Below are 12,248 nucleotides of genomic sequence, written 5' to 3'. Positions count from 1 at the left end.
CAAAATCATTCATTCTAAGTCAGAATTTGGTCATAAAATTCCTCAACAGAGTCTCAAGACTTTAGGGGAAAAACAACCGACCTCATTTCCATAAATTCAGTTAAGATTCTTAAAAATCATTGTTTCCTTAAATTGAGTTATTCAAAGGAAGTTTCTAAACCAAATCATGTAAATCCAAACCAAGTTTAAAATCTAAAACCAATCTCAATTTCTTAGAAACCAATTCTTTCAACCTTTTTCAAAAACATCACAAAATGACGTCATTCCATCAAAGTCCCTTTTCTTGTAAAGTTATTAAAGCTCCTCTGAACGAATTCCTTAAGTCCAATTCAAAATATAAAACTCTTTTTATATATAAAATCGATCTTAAAACATAATACTTTCCTTAAGTGCTTTAAAATTGTAAAGTAATTCTTTTCTGAATAACTCGAACTCAAGACATGTTTTTGTCAAATAAATTAAATTCAAAACGTAACTATTTCCTTAATAAATCAAATAATACGATTCCTCAAAATTAAACTTTTCTAAATAACATTTCAACAAGGTTTCAGATTTTATAGAAAATTCGGCAGCATTTTCCCTAAAACTTGGACTTTGCCACCCTCTTCGGTTCCCAACCGAACCATTCCTCAATCCTTTCCAACGAGTTCAAAACCAAATCAGTTTCCAATAAACAAAATTCAGACTTTCAAATATGGAAATCATTTTAATATCCAACCAACCAGAAATTCCCAATTTAACAAAATCAAACAATATTTCAATCAAACAGTCAACCATATCCACCCAAGACAATTCAGACAATTCATAAGACTTACAAAATCAACAGAAATGCATTTTACACAACATATCAATTTATAACAATTCTAATTTTAATAAATTAGATTTTATAAAATCCCCTACCTCAGCAAGCGAACCCACAACCAAATGCGTTAGAGAATTGCTTTTCGTCTCGACCCGAAATCAATGGCAGCTCCAAAACACAGCATGCCTCCTTTTGTCATAGCATAAACAGCTTTAAAACACAACATGCAACCTTGGTTACTAACTCCTAAAATCACTAATATCGCAAAGACCTTAATGACGTGTAACAGAACACTAACACGGGGTTTTTGAAACATAAATACTTACTGAATTGACAAAACAAAGTAGCGGTGGTCTCTGAACCAGTTCGGCGGCAGTCCCGGCAACCATCTCACGCGGCAGCGGCGACCAGACTCCGGCGACAGCGACTAAAACCACATGTAGCAACAATAAAATTCCCGGAATCTCAAAAGAAATGAAAGCCAAACTCGAAACCCTTACCGACAGTAGATCTCAGCGACAGCAGCGGCGCGGCGGTGGCTGAGCACGGATCTCCCCTCTCTCCCTCTGCTCCTGAGCTCTCTCTTTTCCTCTGGCTCCGCTATAAGTGACGGCGACTGAATCCATGACAAGGACGACGACGACGCGGGTACAACAGTGGCGGCGACGGCTCCACGGCGAGGGCGACCGCGGCAACACGAGCCCGCGAAGACGACGGCGGATGCGAGGCAGTTCTTCCTCTCCCGTGCGCGCCACTCCCTTCTGTCAGTCTCTCTCTCTTCGTGAACTTAAGGATAAGGGCGGCATGGTGAGGGCGAACGGCAACGACGAACAAAGGTGGTGGCTCCCTGGACGACGATGGCAGCGCATGTAGCAAGGCACAGTGACGATGGCGAGCTCCACCTCCCCTGGCGTTCCCTCATCCTCGGCGCCCCCTCCTTCTCGGATCCTCCTTTCCCTCTCTCTTTCTTCTTTTCTTTCTTTCTTTCCTTTCTTCCTTTCTTTCCTTTCTTTTTCGAAGCGTGTGTGTGTGCGTTGGTCTGTGACCGGCACCGGGGGGGAGTGGGTGTAGTTTAGTTAGGGTTAAGGTAGAGTAAAGTTAGGGTTTGGGTTAGATTAGAAAATTTTAATAAAAATAGAGGGTAATGATGTAATTTTATAAAATAAATAAAAGATAAAATAATAAATTAAATACTCCAATTAAATATAAAATATCCATCTTTAAAATATCTTTCAAATATAATTTGTAATTCATTTTCATTCAAATGCTAATTTAATAAAAATTGGAGATAAGTAAATTAATTTTCCTTTATTTTTAAAGTAAGGTTAAAATCTGAATATTTAAAATTAAGGCATATAAGATATTCACTATTTTTTTCAATTATAAAAGCTCTAAATAATAAATAAGAATTTACCCAACTTTTATATAAAATTTTCTAAAAATATCATCTTAAATAAACATAATACATCATAAATAATTTATTAATAACTTTTTAAAATCCGGAATTTTACAACGTCAGCCACTGAGATGACGATAGGATGAACTCCACCAACGCAGTTATCTTTTGGAGACTACTTTGATTAATTTAATCTTTTGGAGACCAAAATGGAGATCGAATGATCTTTCAGGAACGAATTTAACTATTAATTTAGGCCTAAGCTTAAAATTACAAATCAACTACGGTTCGGATAAGGTGATCCTTCTACGATCATCATCAATAATGAGCCTCATATTACTAGCTGAAGTATCTACAAATTTGCTTATCAATCAGTGCATCTATTACTCTCCCTATGTCTATGTTAGAATTTTAATTCCCACTTACTTATGTGATAAAGGGAGATATATCTAACAATATCATCTGGGTGTTCTGCTAGTTTTTCTCTTTTTGTTACAGTCATAATAGTTGCCTTTGAATATGATCTATGATCAATTTATTAAACCCCAAGTCCCAAGATGTTTTTGCTAAGTTTGAAAGCTGTATACCCTCCCAGATTTGCCATGTATCCCTCTGTCCATCTACCTTGATGATTATGGAAAATTCCTCCACAACTTGCATTTTTCGAATTATCTAAGAATACTCTATCTGTATTAACTTTATCCCAATTTTCAGGAGATGGTTGCTAGGCAACATGTACTTCCTGTCTTTTGGGACTACATTTATAAAAAAGTTCTTACATTTATAAAAAAGTTCTTATGATATACTGTGAGGATAGAATGGATATAGGAGAGAATGACTTAGTTTGAGTTAGTTAGCCTTTTGAAGAGAAGAGAGAAAATTTTTTTATTTCTCCATCTCCAATCTACCAATAGGTGAACTTGAAATGAGTCTGCCATGGTACTTTTTAGTGTGTCCAAAGTCTGTTGAGAGGTTCAAGCGAATCCAAACATCAAAAAGAACTTAAAAAAAATTAAGATCGCAAGAAAGGATGTTTTTTGACCAAAGTTTTTATGCTTTTAGACAGTTTCAAACAAGGATGGAGCTTCATAGTAGTAAAAGGAGGTAGTGGCCCCCTAACCTAAGAAATTTCAAAATAAAAATTTATTTAATTTTATTTTTGGCCCCTCCTAAATTTTATAGTTTGGCCTCTCTTTTCAAAAATATAATTGGATAAAGTACTAAATTGGTCCCCTACGATTAGACGTAATCATGTTTTAATCCTTGAAGTTTAAAGTGTCATATTTGAATCCAAAAAAGTTTCATTTAGCTTCAATGTAGTCCCACCGTGAGATCAAAGTTAAATAATTGATGAAATGTCCTACATGACAACAGTACAAAAATAAGGTCGATAATCTAGAAAATAAGTACAAACTCCAGAGGCACAAAATCAACTGTGGATGTATCAATACATTTATTTATAATTTTTTTTATAATTTAAATGAAATATTTTCTATAGAATTAAGGAGAATGTATTGATGCATCCACGATTGATTTTGTGCCTCTAGAGTTTGTACTTATTCTCCAGATTATCGACTTTGTTCTTGTACTGCTGTCATGTAGGACATTTCGTTAATTATTTAACTTTGATCTCACGGTGGAACTACATTAAAGCTAAATGAAATTTTTTTGAATTCAAATAGAATACTTTAAACTTTAAGGACCAAAAAAAGATTACACCCAAATATAAGGGACCAATTTAATACTTTACCCAATATAATTTTATAGTTTATTTATGTTTAATTAAAAGCTTAAAATAAGGATAGAAAATATGTTGTGATAATTTTTACATGAATTTTTATACATCAGATTTTTTTTATAATTTTTTTCTAAACAATATTTATCTTTATATTTACTAAACAAATATAAGAATATTCAGTAATAAAGTAATATGTATAATTATATACTAGGTGCTTAAATTCAAACAATATTTTCTTTTTTTGGAATATTTTCACTAAATTTTTTTCCAACAAAATTTAAATAAACGAGTATTATTTATGTCATGCATGAGAACAATTTAAAACGTAATCAATAACAAATATATTAAGCCACTATAATATTATTATAAAATAATTAACATATTTAAAAAATTCATCATAAAATTATCAATGATTTTTTTTTTTTTTTTGCCTCTAAAATTTTTTTACCTTCCTTTTTAAAAAAGGTCTATCTCCATCCTTTAGTCCCAGAGCACATGAATCATTAACTATTTTAAATTTCTACATATATGACATGAGAGATTAGGACAAAAAATTGTCTCTTTTGAGTTTTTTATGTGAGACAAGCCATAGAAAATATTTTATGCATTATGGCCCTTGTCAACTCCAAATATTATCCCACATATATTCATGTACTCCTCCATAATTGGTTAATGCTTTGTAAGCACTTCTAACCAAGAAATCCCTATCTTATGTTGAAATCATAGAATCCTATCCTCTCCAAGATTATCATTAGGTGGAAGAAATGACCCTAATGTTGTTGACTATGTCCTCTTGCAAATAGCTTCTTAAGAGGGTTAGTTTTCACTCTTCATTCAATGTTACCACATTCTTAACTTTCATTCTTGGATCTCAAAACCAGTGCTAGTGTTCTTCTTCATCAGAGGGATTTTTTTTTCTAATCTATGATCCTTCACAAGCTAATAGTACCTGTTGCCTAAGAAATTGGATATATTCTAACACATAAAACTCCACACTTTGGATAAGCTTTTGTATAGGGAGGAATCAAAGGTACACATGAATATTCACACGGTAGACAGATGTACATTTCAATTATTTAATGAGTCATGTGTACACACCAATATCAAATCTGTTAGTCATTTCTACCCTTTTATTGTCTTAGTAACTTTTTCCAGCAATAGTTGCTGGCTTGCTGCCAGGTAGCAGCTTATTTGCCATGATGATACTGTGCATTGTGTGACGTGGCCCTTTTAATAACACAGTAGAAAATAATTGTTAAATTATTGAATTTGTTAAATTAGAATAAGAAAGAAAAAGAGTTACAAGTTACAACGTCTCTTCATTCTCTTCCCTTTCTTCTCAACTTCATACACACTGAACCCAATTTCTAATGCTCTTCAATTCTTGATTAATCCCATCAATTATCTGTAACATCTTCTTCATCTCTTCTTTCACCTTCTATTTGCTTTCTTCACTCTGCTCATGAATCCTCTAATATTTTCGAGCATCAACAACTTCATCAACCCAAATGAAATAATCACACCTCAATTTAACCTTCTTTCTTCTACATTCATGAATCCGAGGAAAATTTTAGCCTTTTCACATAAGATGCATAACATTTATCATAAAAAAACATAAGAAATCATATACCTCCCATAACGGACAACGATGAAACAATCTCTGTAACACCCTAACTATTAAAATGTCACGCTTCCGGTTGCGCCACTCTGATAGATTGGGTATTACGACGACTCTTAAAATATTTAATACTAAAATATGAGCCTGTTTAAAACTTAAACCGTATAACCACTCGAAAGACTTTTTAATTGATAACATACATTCATACGTGCCATGCAAAAATCAATATATATATATATATATATATATATATATACCTATTGTTAGTTTTACAAGCATTACATAATCAAGTTCCTATCCCTCTTATAAAAACTTGTAAAGATAAAGGCGAGGGAAAAAGTAACTAATACAACACAAATATCATTTAAAACAGAAATGAAATAAAATGCGCTCTTCCGAACTTCGTCGCCCATAACCTGAAAAAGGAAAGACCTGTAGGGGAGTGAGAACATCGTCCTCGTAGGTTCTCACTATGAGGTTAGAGAATTACTATAATAGGATACACAAAAATAAAACTCTTTAAAGCATAGTGATTAATAACCGTCTTATGCATCCTTTTAAAACCCAAAGATTTACCATTAAAAATTTGAAATCCTTTCTGAAAGAGAAAACTGTTATTTCTTCAAAAATTCAAAAGCCTCTTTGAAAGTTTTTCCTAAACAGCATGAATGACCAAGCTGTTCCAAGCATAGGTTCATTAAGTCTATGCTGAACCAGTTTAGTTTTTCATACTTTTCTAAACCAAAAACATAAACCAAACACGGCCTTCGGCCCATCTCATAATCAACCACGGGCCTAGGCCCAAACAACTCAATCAACAATCAATCCACCACAATCCAACCAATTTTCAGTCACAAACACAAGTAAGAAGGTTCAAACACAATCAAGCAGTTACATCAAGTAGAGCATTTCGCAATTAAACATAATTAGTCACATAGGCAAATCGAGTACAATATGCACACGCAAATAATGTCACATAGATACATATGATGAATGTCTTTCCTATTGGTCATGAGCTCATGCGTTGGTTATGTTGCCAAACCCGACTCGGATAAGCGGGATCATACCACCATCCTTATCCGTAGGTTCCATAAACAAGCGGGATTAAACCACCATCCTTGTCCGGAACACGCAAGCGGGATTAAACCACCGTCCTTGCCTCCACAGTAAGTGGGATTAAACCACCATCCTTACTGGGCACACATAACACTATGCAAGCGAAATCACACCACTGTCCTTGCTAAACAATTCATCAATATGTGAGCGGGATAAAACCACCGTCCTCACTACAGGCGGGATAAAACCACCATCCCTGCACAATGGTTTACGCACTGAGCAAGCGGGACTATACCACCATCCTTGCCAGGCTAGAAACCCTCATCATATTCTTAGTAATATCCACAATCAATCAGACTTAAAATCTTATTTCAAAAAAATCATTCTTGTCCCATTTACTTTCAATAACAAACATATTCAATGACTACTTTTCCTCAATTCAATTTCCTTTCAAAACTAAAGGTTGTAGTAGGCTTAGAGAAGGGGGATTGAATCTATGCCTTTCTTTTAAGTTACTGAAATAACCTCTTAAAACAAACTTTGAATTCTGATTCTGTTTAAACTCAGTAGCGAAAATTTATGAGACAATTTGTTTTTGTCTCATGAATATCAAAAAAACAGAGCTTAACAGAGAAGAGAAAGTTAACACCAGCATGTATCTTGATTCGGTTGCCTTGTGACATGCAACCTACGTCCAGTCTCCTCCACAACAATAAAGGAATTTCCACTATAGTTAAAAGTATTACATACACCAATTCCACATGATTGACACAATTCTCTCACACTCAAGTTCTAACCTAACTAGAGCTGCACGCGGATCGGATCGGATCGGATATAGCCAAAATTTCAATCCGATCCGCACTAAAATTATCGGATCGGATCGGATCCAATATCCGCAGTTTTTAAGGTTGGATCAGACCGGATATCGAATATATTTGCAAAATACAAAAATATTTTTAAAAGCTTATTTTTATTAAAAAAATATCAATGAAATTCATTTTTTCTATTCTTTTAAATATGTTAAATCTTAAAATAATATTAAACATACTTTTATTAAATAATAAATTAAAATAATACAACATATATGATAATTATTAGTTGAAATAAAACATAAAAAGAATCTTTATTTATTTATTTTTGCGGATACGCGGATATGCGGATCGAATATGCAGATACCAACACAAAATCCGCAATCCGATCCGATTAGTGTGCGGATCCGATCCGATCCGAAAGCCTTGCGAATCGGATCCATATCCGTAATTTTCAGATCGGATTCGGATAAATACCGCAGATATACAGATCGGATCCGATTCATGAACACCCCTAAACCTAACTTGACATTGGCTATGTAAATATCTAACTCTTCACTTTTAGTGCTAACCCAACTAAAAAAGGAATACCTCACAAGTACTAAATACAAGACACTGACATACCTAAAGAAATCTAAAAATAATTATAGGTTTTTCTCTTAAGTGTATCTGTCAGCCTTTTTCACTTATAGTTTTTACTTGAGTTCTCTCAATATGCCTTTTCACTCAAAAAATTACAAAAAGATAAATATTGAAAAGTAAAATACAATCTGCAATAACATGAAGGAGATTGACTTCATCAACAACCCCTTTGCTATGTGATAAACCAGATTAGCATATCTCTGATTCAGTTCTTTATTTTTGGAAGAATGCTTCTTTGAAAGAAAACACTGTCCAAGTAGAGGAACTTCTTCAAAGAACTTCTTCACCGAACAAAACCTCAATACACTGGGTTATCTCTCCTTAGCTTCTGAATGAACAGCAAACCTCTTTTATCTCCTTGCATGTTGCTTGGTTGCTCTTCCTAGGTCAACTCGTTGAGCATTGTGCTTCACCAACCCAAAATATCACTTTTTCTCATTAATCCTCAGAGTAGAAACTTTGCTTTTGACTTCCCTTGGTTGACCGAAAGCCTCAAGACAACAAACACAAAAGGATCTTTCAATGGTAAACCAGATCTCAGCCATTGAGAAGCTACTTGGTCCCCAAGAATCACTTGTGACCGTAGATACACAGCAAATTAGGGCAGAAATCAACTTTTTCTTGTATGTCATTTTCGGACTTGCAGAGAATTGAGAAGAGAAGAACGCAGCTTGCATGTAATAAAAATTGGTTTACCTTTAACCTGTGCTTAAGCTTGATATGGTTTGATTTTGCTGATTTGACCTCAACCCCTTCTTGTCTAATCTTCTCTTTCTTTCTTCTTCTGTGAGTAGCTTAAAGAAGAAGCTCTCTCTTCTCACTTTTTCTGATTTCTGACCAAAACACAGAAGTGAATGTTGCTTTTGGTGTGAGAGCAATTTGGAGTAATTTGCTACTAACGGGCTTGGATCGAATATCCATAAGATCACCCATTTGATTTCTTTGGCTTTGTTTTCTTTTGGGCTTCGTTTGTGACATCAACTCACCAGCCTTGTTATTTTATTTTCATTCCATTTTGGGATGCTAAATTGAATTTTGGCCTGCAACATTTAATAAATAATTAGCAACATACAATTATTAATAATCAATACTAATTATTTATTTTGTCCAAAAATAATGTTTGTTATCACTAATTAATTTCGTTAATTTCTTAACTCAACAAAAATCTTTCAAAACAAAGCCACTTTTCACAATATCTGTCCAAAACTCCCAAACGACTTCAAAACAAAGCCAAATTTAAATTCTCTTCTGAAAACTCAAAATCATTCATTCTAAATCAAAATTTGGTCAGAAAATTCCTCAATAGAGTCTCAAGACTTTAGGGGAGACTAACTTAACTCATTTCCTTAAATTCATTGAAAACCTCTAGAACCTTAGCTTCTTGATTTGAATAAAGAAACAAGAATTTAAACCAAAATCAAGTCATGTATCCAAATATTCCGAACCAATTTCAAAACCAACTTACTTAAACTAAAACCAAATTATTTAATCCAAAAACCAATTTCAATTTCATTCTTAAATCGAAAATCTTCCCAAATGCTCGGAATTGTTTAGTCTTGCTAAGCCAAAATTTAAAGAACATTTCAAAAACAAAACGAATTTAATTAATCAAAGTTCAATCTCTTTTAAAATCCACTAAAACTCCTCCAAAGGCACTTTCTTAATCAAACTTCAAAACATAGCCCTTTCATATTTAAATCAATTGGAAAACATAAACTTTTCTTAAATAGCTTAAACTCGAAACACCCATTTCTTAATATACCAAGAACCAAATAATAGGACGTCTCAAATCCAAATTCTTTTCTAAATCACATTTTAAAATAGAATCTTAATTTCATAAAAATTTGGCAACAACTCCTCTAAAACTTGGACTTTGCCACCCTTTTCGGGCCCCAATCAAACCTTTCCGCAACCCTTTCCACAGATTCAAGACCAAATCAGTTTAAAATCAAACTAATTCCGAAAATTCATATCATTCTCATTTTTCAAGAAAACAAATTCAACTCAATTCATTTTCAATGAACCAAACTCGTTTTCAAAACTTCAGAAGAAATAACTTTAAAAAAACACTCCAAAAACAATCCTTTTCACAAAACCGAACAATAATCAAACCAAACAAGCATTCACTTCCATTCAAGACAACCAAATAATACATAAGACTTGTACAATCACTAAAAATACATTTTTCACATGAATATCCATATATAGCAACCCCAAAATATAAAGTTTAGTTTTTTGAAAATGCCTCCACCTCGATAAGCCAAAACCCAAAAACCAAACGCGCCAAGAAAACATTTTCTCTCGGCCCGAAATCAACGGCAACCGGAATCTCAGCTCCGCTTGCTTTATCAATAGCAGAAGCAGCCTAAATCGCTACATGTAAGCCCGGTTACTAATTCCTAAAAATATTAATATCGCAAAGACTTTAATACACATAACAGAAGACTAACGCAGAGTCTCCGAAACAGAAATACTTACTGTAATACAAAAATGAAGCAGCGGCGGTCTCTAAACCGGTTTGGCGATGGCCCCCAGCAGCCACCTCAGGCGGCAGCGGCAACTGGAATTCGGCGACGGCAACTGAAACCAACACGCAGTGATTGTAACGTTTTCAGACACTCAAAAGGAACGAAATCCAATACTCAGAACCTTACCGGCAGTGGCGTTTCTCGGCGAAGAAGGTTCGGCCAACCATCACCAGCGGCGTGGGCGGAGTGTGCGATGGCAGCGGCAGTTTCGCGCGGCACGGAGGCGCCTCTCCTTTCCCCCCTACCGCAAGCTCTCTCCCGCGCTCTCTGCTCCAATGACGGCGACGATTTGCAAAAAAGGGGAAAAACGATGGTGAGGACTTCATGACGGTGACGCAACTAGGCGGCGGCTAGGCTCATCAGCGACGGTGACTCCACATGCGTCGAAGACAGCGACAGTGGCGCGACGGTTTTCGTCTCCTTCACCTCGCGTGGTTCTGTGTCTCGATGGTGGCTCCACGGCAGACTAGCGGCGACGGCGGGCTGTCGGCTGGGTGGTGGCACAGACAACTCCCCCTCTCTTCCTCTCCTACTCCACCGCGACCCCCTTCCCCGTTTCCCTTTTTTCTTTCTCTCTTCCTTTCTTTCTTTCCCAGCTGCTGTATCATGTTTGTGTGTTTAGTGTTTGTGTATGCGCTTGTGTGACCGTGTGTATGGGTTAGAGTGGGAGAGGGTAAGTGAAAATTAGGGTTTGTGTTGTATAATAAAATTAGGGATTGTGGGGTTAAAGTAATGTATTAATTTTATTAAAAAAAATAAAAAATAGAATAATAATTAAAAATTAAATTAAATATAAAATATTTATTTTTGAAATATTATTTTATTATTAATTTGTAAATTAATTTTAATTAAATATTAATTTAATAAAAATTAGAGTTACATAAATTAATTCTTCGTTACTTATAAAATAAAGTTAAAAATTTAGATATTAAAATTAAGATATATAAAATATTTATTATTTTTTAATTATAAAAACTCTAAATTATAAATAAGAAATTGTTCAACTTATATATAAAAATTTCTAAAAATATAATCTTAATTAAATATAATAGTTCATCAATAATTTATTAATAACTTTTCAAAATTTGGAGTCATACAATCTCCCTAGGTTCCACTCTTTCGCAGACTCAAGTACCACTGCATTAAGTCCATGCAGATACTTGCTGTTATTGTAGTCAAACTTTTTCTTCCTATTCTTCTACGCAAAAGAGGAGTCACCACAACCACTCGCACAAACATGAGGTATGTTCTTCCTACGTTGAGATTATGACATTTTGGTACCTTAGAGTTTACAAATCCTTATTTGAGAGATGCGAAGAAAGTTTAGAGAGAGAGTTTCTTTTTAATCTCATAGAATGAAGACTACGAAGGAAGAGAATGAAGGATTTTTTGTTCACTGTACTCTGTTTGAAATTGAGAGGGAAGGAAAGAAAATGAAGAGACGTAACTTGTAAATATTTTTTTTATTCTAATTTATCAAATTCAATAATTTGACAATTATTTTCGATTGTGTCATCAAAAGAGCCACTCACACAATGCACAGTGCCACCATAGCAAATAAGGTGTCACCTGGTAGCAAATATTGCTGAAAAAGTTACTCAGACAACAGAAGGGTAGAAATAACCAATAAACTTGATATTGGTGTATACACATGATTCA

The 12,248-nt window shown here is 34.4% G+C and overlaps 1 long non-coding RNA gene across 1 annotated transcript; it reads right to left on the bottom strand.

The window, feature by feature from the left end:
- Positions 1 to 7,268: 7,268 nt before the first annotated feature.
- Positions 7,269 to 11,264, bottom strand: LOC107648164 (uncharacterized). The gene is made up of 3 exons (XR_001621764.3): positions 10,716 to 11,264; positions 10,540 to 10,641; positions 7,269 to 9,101 (listed from the first exon to the last, which is right to left on the bottom strand). It is a non-coding gene; the product is annotated as an uncharacterized LOC107648164 (long non-coding RNA).
- Between the last annotated feature and the right edge of the window lie 984 nt (positions 11,265 to 12,248).

The sequence above is a fragment of the Arachis ipaensis genome, chromosome B6 (genome assembly GCF_059453495.1).
Source record: "Arachis ipaensis isolate K30076 ecotype BB chromosome B6, ASM5945349v1, whole genome shotgun sequence".
Lineage (NCBI taxonomy): Eukaryota > Viridiplantae > Streptophyta > Magnoliopsida > Fabales > Fabaceae > Arachis > Arachis ipaensis.
Note: the sequence above shows the minus strand (reverse complement) of the source record. Positions and strands in the feature narration are given on the sequence as shown.